The 14,218-nt window shown below is 38.0% G+C and overlaps 1 protein-coding gene across 5 annotated transcripts in view; it reads left to right on the forward strand.

Moving 5' to 3' along the window:
• Nucleotides 1-357: 357 nt before the first annotated feature.
• THSD7A (thrombospondin type 1 domain containing 7A) overlaps nt 358-14,218 on the forward strand; it is a 308,856-nt gene continuing 294,995 nt past the window's right edge. For 4 of the 5 annotated variants that reach the window (XM_030008044.1, XM_030008047.1, XM_030008048.1 and 1 more), the window contains exon 1: nt 358-452. The gene's annotated coding sequence lies outside the window, so the exon portion shown is untranslated. Of the gene's footprint in view, nt 453-881; nt 885-14,218 lie in introns of all 5 variants that reach the window. The other variant, XM_030008045.1, reaches the window with a different exon arrangement.

Raw genomic sequence — 14,218 nt, forward strand, 5'->3', positions numbered from 1 at the left:
CTCTCCCGTCTCTCCTTGTTTCACACCCCTGACGGCGCACCAGCGCCAGGAGCTCCCTGACCCCGCTCTGGCCGTGCGCCCAGGCGCGCTGTCCCCCGCGCTGTCCGTCCGTCCGTCCGCAGGGCTGGGGCCGCGCTGCACAGCGGGTAAGCTCGGATCCGAGGGGCCGGCGGGCAGGTGCCCGCTCGGGCCGGGCCGGGCCGGGCCGGGCCGGGGGGAGGAGGAAGACAGGGCGGCCGCAGCTGCATTGCGGATGGAGCCGCTGGCTCTTGGGGAGGGGCGGCCGCGTAATGGGGGGGCGGGCGAACGCCCGCGGAAGGGAGCGTGGGCGGTGCAGGGGCACCGCGGGGCGGGGGGGGGGGGCGCGCGGAGCCTCCTCCCCGCCGCAGGAGGGAGGTGCTGCCGCCGCGTCCCGGCGCGGGGAGCGGAGCGGAGTGGAGCGGAGCGGAGCGGTGAGTGCGGGCGGGCGCGGCGGGGCAACACGGGGTGCGCGGCGCTGCCCTGCCCTGCCCCGCCCCGGGCGAGCATCTGCCCTGGGCGAGCATCTGCCCCGGGCTCGCCTACTCGCGCAGCAGCGAGGGGCGCGGAGCCGCCGCAGAAGGGCGCGGGAAAGGCGCGCAGCAGCCCCGCGGCGCTGGGGTGGGAAGTTACGAGTGGCTGCGGCGGGCGGCCTCGGAGCCGGGCTCTCATCTGCGCCCCGCGCTTCGTCCTCTCCCCGCCGCTGTGGGTTCGGTGAAACCGGGACCTTGCCCGCGGTGCCCAGCAGAAGCGTGGGTCCCCCACGGTTGTGGGGGGGACTGCCCCGGCTCGGTTGTGAACGAGCCGGGAGCTGGCTGGTTCTGGAAGTCGGCGCGGACTGTTAGTGCTGCGGAGTTGGAAAGGCGGTCGGGCGTCCGTCCGGCTGGGAAAACTGCTCGCGATTTTTGTAGCTGTTATGCAGAGTTTAAGAATCTTAGAAGCGGCTGCTTAGCTGTGGTTACGCTCTTGGGGGGGGGGGGGGGGGGGGGGGGGGTGCAGAGCAAAGAGCTTGATGTTGAAGCCGTGTTTATATAAAGCAAAGAATACGCTGGGCGCAAAGAAGCCGTCAGGAGAAGGTTTGCCAGGCTTTCCAGGACCAAGCCTTCGGTTCAGGAGTGAAACTGTCAAGTTGCTTTGTGAAAGCAAGTAATTACTGTCTCTGAAAGACGTTAGAAAAAAATCTCATTTGTCAGGGTAATTTGTGCGTGCTACAGGAGTTGGGTTGTAGTTGCTTGCTTTATATACTAGCAGGAGTACAGCTCTGTGCCTGGAAGCGTTACGTGCTGTTAGTTACAGGGTTATAGGGCGTTTTGTAACAGGACTGGTGAAGCTGATGCTGCAAGAGTAGCCAAGAGGCATGTGAAAAGAGAGCAGAGGGGATGGGGACAGGCTTATATCCCATACGTTGAGAGTTTTTCTGGAGCACTCTCAAACAAACAAAAGGAAAGCAAAGATAAAGGTATAATTTAAAAAAAAATCGCTCTTATAGTAAATGCTGTTGGCATGAAGTTGAATTCAAGTTGAGGGTGTTTTCTTTTAATAACTCAAGTGAAATGTAAATCTGTGGTATTATGGAAACTGAAAAAAGTAGTTCTGGGTTATTGATGTGGTTTTGTGTGTAGTATGCACTATTTAATGTGTAACACTGAGCTTGGGATGCTTCATTCTGAGTTAAAATTCTGACATGGCTACATTTAGCAACTTATAAATCAGCACCAAGTTTGATGGAGCTGCACTAAAGAAAGTTGTTTTAACAGACTTGTACTTCATTAAAAATGTCCACTTTTAAAAAACTGATCAGGTCATCCTTTAGTTTTAATGTTTGTAGGGTAACATATTAAAATTATTTGCTGCTTATGTATACGTCACAGGGCCTATCCTGTCCTTTCCTAACTTTAGTCCTCTTTTCCAAAGATCCTACTGAGAAAGCCTGTTTTTCTGAGAGGTCTCTTGGAGGGCATCTGGAAGACAGTGGGGGATGAATGTTATCAGAGTCGCTTGAGAACAGCATGCTGTGCTTTGGGAGCAGGTGATTTTTTTAGGTACACATTGTCCATGACACATTACTGTTTTGGCCATACTATGGGCTTTATTTTGGAATGACTTGGTTTCTATTAAGGGCATTGGTATAATATTAGATAATAATTTCAGGCTTATTTTAAAACCAAGATTTATGTGACTGGTTAATTTTGTTAGACCTGTTCTGACTTGAGATTTAGCAGGACTGTAGAGATGTTTCTTCTGCTTACCTGAAGTTATCAGAAGTTTCATTGGTTTTATGGTACTACGCTGGGGTTATGCAAGTTTTCTGCTGAGATGGCACTTGCTCTACTTTGCCCAGATTTTTTGTCCTTGGAATGGATTGAGGCTTAATATTGTTGATGACTTGCCTTTGTAAACTAAGGAATTTAGGGCATCTTTAGCAACTGTCACTTTATTCCTGGTGTTTTATAATTTGTTTTACTGGGCAGTACAACATACCAGGAATTCCAGCTGTGGTTAGGCACTTGGATCTACAGTTATGTTCCCACATTGTGCCTTTTGTGACAAGAGGGAGTAGTGGGAAGCTGACAAAGTGATAATATTCTGACATAGTAATTCTATAGGCTATATATCATGTCAGTGTACCATATATTACAGCAGTCGTACGTAGTGTGTTTGTCACAGCTGGCCATAAGAGAGGGGGAAGGGAACTAGGATTGCCTCACTTAGGGCCTCCTTCAAATCCACATGAGAACAACAAGGTTTTTCATTTGGATTATATTGAAACATTAATGTGGTCAGAGGAGAAAGGGATAATTATAATGATTAGTTTGTAGTTGATATTAAAAATCTGCCTGAATTAATGAATTCAACTGAACTAGCCAAATCCCGTGCTTTCCATTCTTAGTAGTTCCTTTGGTAACTACTCGGTCAATGTGAGTGAAGTGCCTTGTCACTTATCTCTCCCTGACCACTCTAAATTCTAAAGGTGCAAGTCACTGCTTTATCTCACTTAATCAATAGTTAATCAACGTATCCTAAATATATTCAGAATGTGATCAGGAAGAGAAAGCATTTTAGTTTTTGTCTTAATAGCTGCAAAACTGTATTAAATTAATTCTTACCCATAGTGTAGTCTACCTTCTCCAGCCCTATTTCATTAGATTGAAAAGACAACGTAGATAATATAAGGGATATCCCAGTACCTGTTTCTTTAATAATACGAACAAAATTCTTGCTGCTTCATTTATTTTCTCATGTGCTTGTGACTTTTACCTGACAGGGTTTGAAGCCAGGATTAAATGTGGGGTGAAGGAGACGCAGGAAAAGATGAGCTAGAATGCTAATATGCACATACATCACAGGTTTCAGACTACTATTCTGGATTGTTCTGATGTAAAAGTTACCCTTTCTTCCAGAAGCAGAACTATTCATAAGCTAAATATATTCAATATCATCTTTGAGCTGCTAGTTTTACTTATCATAAGCATAGAGTGCCTGTCAGAACTGTGCCCTGTCCTCAACCAACCACGTACAAGGAAGATACCCAAATAACACAAGAAGTGGTTCTCAAATTTCTTTCAGTTTGCAGACCACTACCAATTTTCCAGTTGAATCAATTTTCCATTTAAATCTTGCTGTCAGTAGGCCCACTTTTCTTAATTATGTATATTAGACCTCTTGGAAGTCATTTGCATATTACAGGTTGAAAATTACCCTTATAAAAATGACTCCACCTTAACTTTTAGACAGTTGACTGGTGGTGTGTGGATGTATAGCAGCTTTCTTGAAATTTATGAATGAAAGCCAAGTCTCTCTTTCCACAGTTGTCCTTTTCTCCTCTGTTGTATATTTGGCAAAAATTATGATATCACAAGTTGATGAAGTTAAGGCCTTGGAATGATGTTGTAATTAATTAGTCCTCATATTCATATATGAGTATATAACGTATATAAGATTTGTTCTGTGATAGAAACTTAGGGGGGAAATAAAGCAAATATTCAGCTGGACTACCAATGTAATGTAGCAATGGAAAAAGCAAAATCTAACCTTGTGATGCTGAGTAGAGAGGGTTCTGAAAGATCTAATAAAAATATTAGTGTCATCTCACAATAACTTATGATGAGATGAAAAGTTCTGATCACTCATCTTCAAGAAGAAATAACTGAAATTGGACCAGGTGCTGAGAAGAGCTAACAGGATGGTCTGAATATATAGCGAGCCTGCCTTGTCATAGAGAGGTAAGGGAGATTCTGGTTTGTTTGACCAAGTGAAAAGAAAGCTATGTAGGATATGGACTCCATCTGCAAACTCAGGAGGGGATCAACAGCAGGGAAGCAGAACCTTGTGATAAAGGACATTGCTGACATGAGAACAACAGAATATCTACTACCCCTGATAAAATTTTCTTGCAGAAATTCGGAGAACATCCCCCTGTTAGAGCACGTGGGTTCTGAAACACCCAGTGGCAGCAGAGAGGAGTGGGGAAATACTGCAGAAGTTTTGAGGAGTTTGTCTAGTTTCCTGAAGGGATTATATGCTTAGCGGTGGTATGGGCCAAGGGAAATGGTTGCATTTAGCTTCTGTCAAAGCTTTAAATGTCATGCCATGCAACATGCCAATCCAGTTCCCCTTCACTCTGTTTAAAACACAGCTTCAGAAACCCTTTGTTCTTTTTTGGCGCTTGCCAATGTTTAACCCCTCTTGAGTGACTTCTCCTCTTCTATGTCAGGTTTAAGCTGCTTGTCTGCACCTTAGCAGGCTAAAGCCACATTGTGTGCAGCCTGTCTCTCTATTCTTGTTTCTTTTGCCTTTCCTTCAGCAGCCCTCTAGGCTGCCTGAAGTGGGAGATTAATCTGTCCTGCTCTCTCATTCCTCAGTCTGTGCTTAGGACTGGCTCTCCCTCTGTATGGCCTGACACACTCTTATAAATTCCCTGTGAAAACACATAATATTCAAAATGGTTTCCAATCATAGCCCTTTCATAAAAGCAATATGAAAAAATGGGCAACATAGGCATTTTTAGACATTCTTCTTTCACCCTAAACTATCAAGGGCAGCAAGGAGAGACTCTGCAGTAGTTTGTGGAGCTGAAAGTCTGCTAACAGTGACAGAGAATTTTAGAAGAACAGGAAAAATAAGTTTAGAAGAGCTTTAGTCTGGGGAATCTTGTTCTCTCTCTCTCTCTCTCATGCATAAGAAAATGTCATTTTGCTTTTGTGTGGCATGCCAGCATCTTCAGTGGAACTACTCACATTTCAGATAATAGCACAGGCTTCCATTTAGCTCTCAGTTGTTCCTTAGAGATGTCTTTTGGATTAATCCATTAGTGACCATCATAGAGGATGCGCTGTAGTCTTTCCGGTTAAACCCAGGATGACAAAGTTTGGGCAGTACTACTCTGTTGCTTGGCGGATACTTAGGTAACCCATATACTTTGGGACTACTTGTTTGTCCGTTTGGGTAGAAATAAGTTTACCTCTAATACAGTTTTATTTAGTACAAAGATACTTTACATGGGTAATTTTAAATGTCATAGATTCCAAATGGAGCAGGATAAGTGATACTAGCCCCCTTCTCTCCCCTGCCACGTTAGAAGATCAACAGTGGTTGTAGTGTTACAGAAGTGGAAATCCAAAAGGCATCAGACAGTTGAGTTTGAAGTGTGGACTTCTCTCTGGTCAGTGTGGAAAGAGCTGCGAGAGACATGTTTAAGCCATTGTTAGGAAACTTGGATGATTTTTTGAAAATATCTCACTATCTTTATGAAATTATTTGCCTCTTCTCTGGCTTTTTGTGTCCTCACTCTTGATTACTATCCACTTTTTTTGTTTTCTTTTTAATTTTTTAAGCAACTTCTCCTCCTGTTTAGTTACTATTCACTTTATTCTGCCCACTCGTATGTCTTTTAGTATCTGCATCCCCAGAACTAAGGTAATAGAAAGTTTGAAGTTGAATTTTTAAGCAAATGCTGTTGATATGTCAAACTTGTAAGTGTGTAAGATCTATTAGTATTGTATTTAAGTGTCTGTGGGTAACTTATAAAAAAAAGTGTATTATGAATGGTATTATATTGTTTTTTATTATGTTAAGACTTCTGGACAGAAATTTCATGGAGTGTTTATTATTACTTCTGCTTAATAAAATTTCAGCTAGGTTGTAAAATTATTTAATTTAGGATAAATTGCCTCAGGGAGAGAATAAACACATGATTATTGCCTCATAATTTACAATATGGGGTCTTTACTATGCAAAGAGTAAATTGTGTTATGTATCTGAAATGCAAATAGTTCTATTGAAATCTATAATGTCATAGGGAGGCAAAATTACATTTTGTAACAAGAACAAAAAAGGCATTACATGAACTTACTAATTTTAATTTTAAAAATTATGAATAATATCATATATTTATTGATCTTTCTCTTTGTGTTTTTGCTAAGCTTGAGACTTATTTTTGTTTGTTTGTTAGAGAAAAGAATAGAAAAGTGATAAGGAGCCTACCCCAGATCAGTCAGTAACAATTTTACCATAATGTTGTCACCTACTTTAATGCGTGTATAGGTTTTATAGTCCTATTTTGAAATTGGCCAATATAATAAAAAAGCTAATCAGAAATCTGTGTTTTTCAAAAATGATCTTTATATAAATACGCTTCTGGGTGCTGTGATTCTTCTTTTAAAAATGTGCTGGGCAAAGTCCTTTGATTTGAAGAAGCTTCTCTTGCTTTGCTTTCAGGGGGGATGTAAAGTCCAAACATAGTATTTTAGACTCCCCCTAGTCTTTAAGAGTTAAGTTCTGTCACTGAAGGGGACATGTATTCTCCCATTGACTTTAATATGTGCAAGACTGGATTCTACCAGTCCAATAACTGTATAATATGGTGGTGTTCCTCCAATTAGATACATACAAAAAGATTAATTTCAAAATAATAGAGGACAGGTCAAGACATTTTGAGAAATCCAGTACAGTGACTATGTAAATTATCAGTTGCATGTAAATCTTACTAAGGATGATGGATAGAAATCCCAGATAAAAATGGTTGTAACAATACACCTTTTGTGGTCTCTGAAATTAATTTAATAAATGTTTTGGAGATTGACTAATATATATATAATGACCTTTTTGTGTAGGTCAATGTAAAGTCTAATATATCTTGGAGATTAGTATTGATCAGAGTAAAGCCAAAATCAATCTTGGATTTTGAGGATCATTACACTTGGAAATAGGATGCAATACAGAAGATACTGCAAATGTTAGCTAGTGGAAGGCTTTTACAGTAATTATGGAAAATAATCTTTTACTTAGTTGTAATGTCTAAAAAAAATGGACAAACTGGTAAAAGCTTAGTTATTTAAATAAGTAATATGTTAAACTCCTTGCAACTTTCCTTAGTCTGACAGATGATAACCAACCTTCTTGAAGCTGATAGTGAAGTTCCCTTTTGCTTCAGCATGGGAAGGATTTTGTCCTCCCTGTTTGAAGCCATGATCTGGTGTTGAGGAAAAGGTTAACCTATGTTTGTTTAGAAATGTATTTTTTTAAATGGTAAATTGTTTTCCATCTTGACTCCCTTCCTTAGATGTTTTGGTCAAATTCAGTCTGCGCAGTTGGAGAAGTACACTGTAAAGAAGTGGAAGAGGTAAATTACAATACAATGTACCCTTCAAATATTGCATAGCAAGCATAATCGATTTCACCGAAGGTGAACTAGTGCTGCTTGCTAAATAAGAAATGTTTGAACAGAACATTTTGTTTTTATTTCTTTAATAGATTTGTTTGTTTGTTTTGCCCAATACAGTGTCTCTGGCCTGGGTACCTCATTTAAAAATAACCTGGTGGAAATTTTGAAGATCTTGGCTGAGAGTTTTCAACAGAAGTAAGTCTTTCTGAAAATCTGACTTGACTGAAATGTCTATTCTCTATCAAGTGAAATAGCACAAACAGTATTTTATCCAAGATTCCTCTGTAAAAGATATCTTGCTTTTCCCTCATATTTTCAGAACCTATTAAAATAAATGAAGGTTATTCTATTTATCTTCTGCACAAAAGCCGCCTTCTGATATAACTTTTTTTGCAGAGAGCACTGGATGATGTTCTTCACAATTAATTGGTATAATTCCGTTGTTGTCTGTGATTAAACTTTGGCCTGTCATCTAGACTCATATATTAACGTCTCAAAAACTGTGGTTAAACTGATAGATCATACATTTATATTTATGAATGGATACATATTTATAATCTTTATGATGTCTTTGAATGCAAATGGAAGTTTCTATATACATGCACATGTATATCAGCTTCAGGGACCCTGTAGCATTGTCCTTGAAAATTAAAGCCTTATATAAATGCAAGCTATTGATATTGGAAGTGATCTTCAAAGCTGTTCCATTTAAAGATATTTAACTATTAATAATGAGCTACATCCCAGCTATAGCATTAGTTCATATTCTGAGAGATCAAAGTGCCAAGATTATAGATAGCAGTTCTCGGGCTATGAAAGTCCTTTTACCTGAGCAGCTCTTCTTATCAGTGGACTTCTGAATTTCTCATAATAGATATCGTCAGTGAAAATCTGAAGAATTCACCTTATTTGTACCTGAAATAACACTTTGAAATGTGTTAGCAGGAATTTTTAGAGAGGACTAACATATGCCACCTCTTGCTGCACTGAAAGTAGTACAGTAGCTTTAGATTTAAGGCACACTCAGCCAAAAAAAACCCCCCAAAACCTGATAATTGTTTTTCAGAATAAATGATAATCAGAATGAAGATATTTTTACAAATGCCTCAGAAAATGTGAGTTTTAGTGTAGAAATATTTTTCTTCTTACTGAAATGTTTTGGATTAAATTTGCAAGATTATTTTCCAATTGACATTCCCATGTGGGATGGTATTTAGGTCAGTTTTACTAATTAGAAGTTTGTCTACAACCATATCCTAATGCTTCCCGTTCATCTGTTTCAAATGCTCACAAAAGAAGATACTAGAATTGAGTTAGAGTTGTCATTCTTTAGCTTCCCAAAAGAAGAAAGCAGTATAACAATAATATTATATTGTAATAGTAACATTTTATTTTCTGATTTTTGGTGTTTATTTTCTTCAATGGAACTAATGCATCATGGTCAGAAAAAGTAATGATTTTTCCATTGAGCTCGACCTTTGTATTAACACTTGCTTACTGTAGGAATTATTAAATAAAACACAGAAAGAACTGATCTACCTTGAGCTAACTAATCAGCCTCAAGATGCATGTTGAGTTCTTCACAGCAATCTGTTCTTTGGAGTATGGAATTCAAATGCTAATATATTTCATATGTGAGACCTTTAATGCAGAAAAAATGTATTATGAAAAGTGATGCAGCCACCTGATTCACTTATTTAGTTTTGAAGGGCCCCCACAAAATGGGTCAGGCTTGCACTGTGCAAGCTGACTTTGAGAAAGTTTGGAGATGGTATGAAATGACCTATATTTTTGAACTGGGACTTCAGAAACTGAAGGAAAAATCAAACTTTATAAACTTTTTTCTATGCACAGAAATGTTGATGTTTGGACACTGATTTAATCTCATTCCAACAATTCCTATATTAAACGTGCATCTGTAGGGACTGTTTTACTTCTTCATCAGAGAGTCTTAGTCACTAAGTGAAGTTAATTATGATTTGTATCTGTGTAAGAGCAGAGGAGGCTCAAATTGCATTTAGTCAGGCACGTCTAAAAAGATGATATTGTATGTCTGAAAAGCAGTTTCTTATAATTTTTAATGCTTTGTTGCTTTTCAGTAATGGAATTGAGTACTTTTGAAGTAAAACACTGTTTTACTTTTTAAAAACCTGAAGATTATTATAGCATTGATACTGCGTTGCAAAGTGCTGCTGCTTTGATTGGAATCACAAGTCTCCAATAGTGTTTTGCTTGAACTCTGCCTCCAACTATGTTAATATGCTACAGTTTCTCAGAAAACAGATCACAGTCCAGATCTTCTGCCTCTTACAGTATTAACTATTCATCATAGAATAATCAAATTGTCTGACTTTGAGTCTGAAAATTTTGCAGGAATTTCAGTCTATTCTTACTTAGAAAAAAAAAAGTGAATAGCATTAGTAAAAGCATGACATTGGGGATGCCTGTTAGTAGTGTGGCATGGTGTTTTGCTTTTTTAACTACTGTCATAACCCTGCTTTTCTAAAGTGGAAAGGTGGCTGCCAGAATACAGAAGAAGTTTGTGAAAGAAGAGCTATTTGCCCTTAGTTGCCCTTAGACACAGAAAATGATGGCATGATCTGATCAACTGATAGCAAAGACAATGCAAAGACTTTCATTAGATGGGGTCCTCTTGGAGCACTTTTATGGACTCTAGACTGTTTCTAAAGCATTAAATTGCAATGTTTTCTAGGCAAACCTCTTCCAAATAACTGATTTTTGGCTTGTAACAAGTGTAGTTTTGTGGTTTTGTGTTACAAAAGTTTAGTGGTTTTCAGATACAGTTTTGCCTGTCTCATGAAAGTTTTTAGGAACACTTGGGATTATCACTTTTTTCTTCTTATTTTGGAAAGAAGCCTGTTAAGACATGAAGAGAGCATCTTAGCTCTTTGTCATGATGGTAGCAGTTTTGGTGACCTAGCTGCTTAGTCAACTTGCAAAATCATTAGAAGCAAGCTTATCTGGGGAAAAGAGCAAGTATTTTACACAGTTCTGTTACAACCAACTTTCTACTATGAATTTGTTGTATCAGAGGAGAAGTTTTACTCATGGGAAGCAGTGGCATTACATGCCTCCCATCTGACTGCTGCAGTTCTTTGTGTATGCTCAAGGCATAACTTGTCATAAAAGTACTACTGATAAAACAAAGGCCCTTTCCTATTAGTTTTTGTCCTAATTGTTAAATAAAAAGTACAGACAATGAAGACTAACAACACTTACTGTAAACATGTAAAAGTAAAATCGAACTATTCAACTGAAGTAATTAGAATCTTTTTGTTGCTTAACTTCTTTGATTTTTTTTTTTTTTTTTTTTTTGAAGTTTGTTGTGTATAATCTTGTGGTTAGCCCTGTAAGCAGTTTCCTAGTGTAATGTCATTATATGGACCGAACCATAGCTTAAGCCTGGCAGGCAATTGGCATTCAATGCATGCGGTGTAGGAAGAATGGCTTTGGGTAAAATCGCTTTGTGAAGCATTTTAAAAATTAACTTTTGTCATTTTTGTTTGCTTGTTTCTCATGAACAAAGAGAAACATTTATATCAGAAATATAAATGGAAAAGTATGCTAATGAGTAGAAAATTCCTTCATGTACTCTAAAGAGGGATACAGTACTAACTGAGGTTCTGATTTCAGGCTTCATCAGCCAAAGGATGCTGTTTGGAAAAAATTCTGCCTGAGGTCACAACTAAAACATTTATTTAACTATTCTTGTTATAAAGCTTTATAAACTTCCAAAAGAAATCAATAATTCAAAAAGACATCTGTTTGTAAATAGTTAAAATAACCACTTTTAAGCTAATAGTCATTAGTTACCTATGTAATATTTCTGAAGATAGATCTCCAATAGAAGATAATGTGTGGTAAGACTACAATAAGTTGACAGTCTTCAATATGTGAAACACATTCTTCTACTTGCCTGCTGCAATTAGTTCTTTTAACTAAGTGTATAAGCTTACATGCTTTCAGTATTTAAGATTGGGCTTGGACACTGAAGGATGTAAATAGAAGAGACTAGGCTGCAGTTTAAGGTATACAAACATGTACAGTGTGACCAGCTGGGTAATGATGTAAGGTAAGTTTTTTTTTGTTTGATGTCATCATTACAGTTAGAAAACTTTCCTCTTAGCTGCCAACTTTGGATAGTGCTGATGCTTCTGGGAGGATTCATGTGATGACATTTGGAGACTTCAGGGTTTCCTTGGTGTATACAGACCTTTTGCATTTTCTTGTGGCATGACCTAGGCTTAACTCTAGATATATAGTCCCCAGATCTGCTGTAGAAACTCGTATGGCCCATTATGATTTTATTTTCCTGTTTGCAATTTCTTATTCACCAGAAATGCCATTCTGAGTCAATGGAAACAAAACCTTGAGTTGTGTCATCTTAGGCTTCGATAAGTCCTCAATTTATGTACAAATGCAGTTAAGTGCACTGCTGAATTCAGTATATGGTATATATTAAAATATGAAAAAAATAATATGTTACCAGTCATAACATAGGGAGACTATTTTTTTTAACTTTGACAAGTTCAATAACTATTTTAGTAACTTCTAAATAGCTTACTGGACACACTTTCTTTTTTTCTTTCAGTTCTTGATACATTACAAAGAAAATTCCTTCAGTTCTTGATATCTTGAAAAAAATAATGAAATTATTTTTTTGTCAGTATAAAAGAGAATTTAATATGTTTGCTATTCGTTGGTTAGATTATTAGCAATAAATATATATAAAGATGTTAACTTAATAAATACTATACTACAGTTACTAAAATATAAAATCTAAATATTTTTTGCACTTAGAAATGTTGGTGAATAGAAAGGAAATTTTAAGAGTCTCTCTACTGGATCAGAGTAAAGATAAACATTTTCAACACTAGCAAATAATTGTTTCTTAAAAAAGATTGTAAGAAACAGAGGTAGCATAAAGTGATCTTTTGCTTGGAAGAGACTATCAGCTTCCGCTGGTCAGCAGTTTGGTGTATTCCAAGTCTAGATCTCTGCATGATCATCATGTTTCATGATTTATGCTTTACTACCTTCTATAATCCTCCTTTTTAGCATTTGACCTTCAGAGTATGTTGTGGCAATGAATTCCACAAAACTGTTAAGCATCTGTAAAATAACTCTTCCCTGCATTTGAAAATTGCCAATAATTTTATTAAATGGCCTCTAGTTTGTCAGCCTCAATTTCTCTTACATACCCTTTGATTTTATGGACCTCTGTTCCACCCACTCTGTATGCATCTCTCTTCCATGATGGAAAATACTTTTCTTATAAAAGCCACTGTATAATCTCTGAGCATCCATGTTGCTGTGCCCTATGTCCTTTCTAGTTCTTCTGTATCTCTTTGTGATGGAGTAAAGAGAACAGCAACCAGAATTTGAGCTACCAGGGAGCTATGTGTTTTTAATACAGTCACATTATGATGATTCTTGGTTTGCTGTCTAATTCTTTCCAGTTAAGCCTCCTCCCACTCTGTCCCATTGCCGAAACTAATAGATTTTTATCTGCTGCTAGACATCAAGGTGGCATTTTCAGATAGCTGTCCTCGATGACTCTAAAACGTCATCCTTATAAGCTGGTATAGAAGCCCATCTCTGTTTATATGTGATTGGGGTTGTGTGTGTGTATTTTTTTTAACACATTACTTCACATTTATAGGCAGTGAATTTCACCTATAATTCAACTTTCCACACTTGTGGTTGTGAGATCTTTCTGCAACTTTGACCGTTCTGAATTATTAGCAGGTGTTTTCCCTTCACTATCACTTTTTGAACAGTTACCTTTTCTTCACTTATGAGTAAAAGTGTGTATATAAATATATCTGTGTACAGATAGATTATATATTTTATAGATTATATTTCCATCTTATATATTTATAGACATATTTATACTTATATGATATGTTTTAATGAATTAATATAATTCCTTTATAGTTGTAACCCATCCTCTCATTCCTGTAACGTTTATATCTTCTATTATCTTCTTTCTACTACAGTTACACATATGCAATATATATCTGTTAATAGCCTATTTATGTTACATGAATAAAATACCATTTTTCACACAAGTGTGTGTATATGGACATACACACACACATTTATCAATTCACATACTCCCATTTTTGGTTTTAGCATCAATATAAAAGCACAGACATATTTAATCTTAGCCTTATTACTAATTTTCATATATCCTGTTTAATCCTTACACTGCCAGGTTTGTAAAATTGTCAGAGACTTTCTGATCTAATTTTGTAGCCATTCTTCCTCCTGTTAAAATTATAGCAGTGTTGTATGAGAGTTCATTCTGGGGTCACTGAATCTGAGATTTATACCAAGATCCTTAAAAATAGCAGCTGGCAACAAAAGTAGTTTTTAAAGTCCCATATCCACCTGAACAAAATCTGCAGTGCAACTTCACCTGGAGACAGGGATTTTTTGGGGGCCTTGGAATGTATTTATTTTTATAAAGTTTAAACTTCATACGGTTCTGGCTCTGTGGTTTTAACCTCTGCT

The sequence above is a fragment of the Aquila chrysaetos genome, chromosome 3 (genome assembly GCF_900496995.4).
Source record: "Aquila chrysaetos chrysaetos chromosome 3, bAquChr1.4, whole genome shotgun sequence".
In the NCBI taxonomy this organism is placed as follows: domain Eukaryota; kingdom Metazoa; phylum Chordata; class Aves; order Accipitriformes; family Accipitridae; genus Aquila; species Aquila chrysaetos.